The sequence below is a fragment of the Coenobita brevimanus genome, chromosome 16, assembly GCF_032717465.1.
Source record: "Coenobita brevimanus isolate Jiangsu-jjx chromosome 16, ASM3271746v2, whole genome shotgun sequence".
Taxonomy (NCBI): domain Eukaryota; kingdom Metazoa; phylum Arthropoda; class Malacostraca; order Decapoda; family Coenobitidae; genus Coenobita; species Coenobita brevimanus.
The window spans coordinates 17,408,849-17,411,348 of NC_136969.1; positions in this window are offsets into that span (position 1 = coordinate 17,408,849).

The following is a 2,500-nucleotide window of genomic DNA, read 5'->3' on the forward strand; positions in this document are numbered from 1 at the left end:
TAATAACAATAATGTTATAAAACTGTCCAAGGGCAATTGCTATCAAGGAAAGCTTCTTACAGTTATTGCCTAGTTGAAGCCACGCTATAAAAGGACCTTGATGTCAAGGTCACTCATCTACTTTAGGTGTTCTTTAATTCAACCAACTTTGGTGGCTCTGGCTTTATTCTTTCATGTTAAATCAGGTGAATTCTCTGTAATCTGAAGTAGTCGAAAAATCTGAACCATAGCCGATCTCGAAGAATAATCATCCGATGTGGAACATATTAAGTACTTTATTCTGGTCATATCCTAGACATATACCAAAAATATTTCAGTCCCCTAACTATAGTGGTTCTTTAACTCTGGGGACGCTTTTGTTGTTGTTGTTGTTGTTGTTGTTGTTGTTCCGGATCCTATCCATGTTCCAGTAGTCGAATCAGGATATTTGGCCAGACGAAGCGGTCAACCAGTACTATAATATTGCAAAGAATGAATGCTGTAGATCTAACGGTATGCGAACTGCAACCATTTAAATCGTCCCTAGAATAATAATAATAATACCGAAAGAAACAGGAACAAAATTTCCCACTGGGATGTGGGAAAGTTTAATAATAATTATCTGTCTATCTATCTATATATAGCCCAACGTCCCAATTCCGCAAAGGGTGGCCGCAGGCAAAACGCCTCCAAGTCGCTCTGTCACCCACCATTTGTCTACCCTCCCCCCAACTCATCCCCCCTCCCTCATATACCTCTCAACTATATCCCTCCACCTCATCCTCGGTCTACCTCTCCCTCTCCCTCCCTCCACCTCACCTACATACACCCTCTTAGTCAGTCTTTCATTCTCCATTCTCTCCACATGTCCAAACCACCTCAGTGTATTTCCCCTAATCTTCTCAACCACATCCACATCCACGCCACAACGTTTCTCCACTTCTTCATTCGTCAACCTGTCCCTCAATGTCACTCCATATGCTCCTCTCAAGTAACTCATTTCCACTGCTCTCACTCTTGACTTGTTCCCCTCTTGCAAGGTCTACGACTCGCTTCCATACGTCAGGGTAGGGATCACAATACTATCATGCAGTGACTTCTTAACTTCCATACTCACCTCCCTATTTCTCATCACTGCTTTCAGTGAATCAACAACCTTCCTTCCCTGTTGTACCCTTTCACGCACTTCATCCCTCAAAGTTCCATCCTTACTCATCACACTACCCAAGTACTTGAATGCACTCACATTCTCCATATCCTCATCATCCAACCTCACTGTACATTCTGTGATTTCATTCCTCTCAAACACCATAACTTTACTTTCGTTTACATTAACTTTCAGCTTCCTCCTCCAACACACTGTCCCAAATTCATTCACCAAACCTTGCAACTCCCATTCATCTTCACTCAACAATACTGTATCATCAGCAAACAGCAACACCGGAATCTTCCAAATCTCACCCTCATTCATTAGAGCCACCCCCACATCCACTGCCCTACCCTGCACCTCCTTTACAACCCCATCCATGTATATATTAAACAGCCATGGAGACATCACACAACCCTGTTTCAGTCCCACATTGAGATAAAAAAAACTCACTCAGCTCTCCATCCACTCGCACCGTAGCCCTAGCTCCTTTGTACATACTCTTCACAGCACTCAACAATTTCCCATCCACTCCATATATTCTTAATACCTTCCACATACCTTGCCTATCTATTCTGTCATAAGCTTTCTCCAAGTCCATGAAGGCAGCATACACTTTCTTTCCCTTCTCTAGATACTTCTCCACTAAACATCTTAGAACAAATATCTGATCTACACAACCTTTTCCCTTCCTAAATCCCAATTGTTCTTCTTCAACTAGCTCCTCTGTCATATGCCTAACCCTATCAATGAGTATTCTACCATATAGTTTACGAGTCACACTAAGAAGGCAAATACCCCTATGGTTACCATATACTTCTCTCTCCCCTTTTCCTGTATATAAAGGAACAGTTATACCTGATTTCCAGTTCTCTGGAACCCTTCCCTCTTCCCATGCCAATCTACACAACTTCCATATCCACTCCACAACAATCTCATCCCCATACCTCAGCATTTCACCCTACACTCCATCAATTCCTGGGGTCTTCCCCAACTTGATCTTCTTCATTGCTTCCACTACTTCCGTCCTACTGATCTCTTCCTCCCTCCTCTCATCTCTTCTTCTCCCAGCCATTCCCCAACCACTTATACTCGCACTGCTCTCACTCTCTACATTCAACAAATCCTGAAAGTGCTCCTTGCATCTCCTCAATTTCTCTCTCTTCTCCACCAACAATCTATTATTCTTATCGTTCACTCCCCTACTATTTCCCCTTTCACACTGCCTTACTTTCTTTACCTCCTTCATCCAGAACAATTTCTTACTCTCCCTCCATTTCACACTCAGATTCCTCCCAAACTCTTCATCCACTTTCTTCTTACTCTCCTTCACCAGTCTCTTCACCTCCCTTGTCCTACTCACATATACCTCTC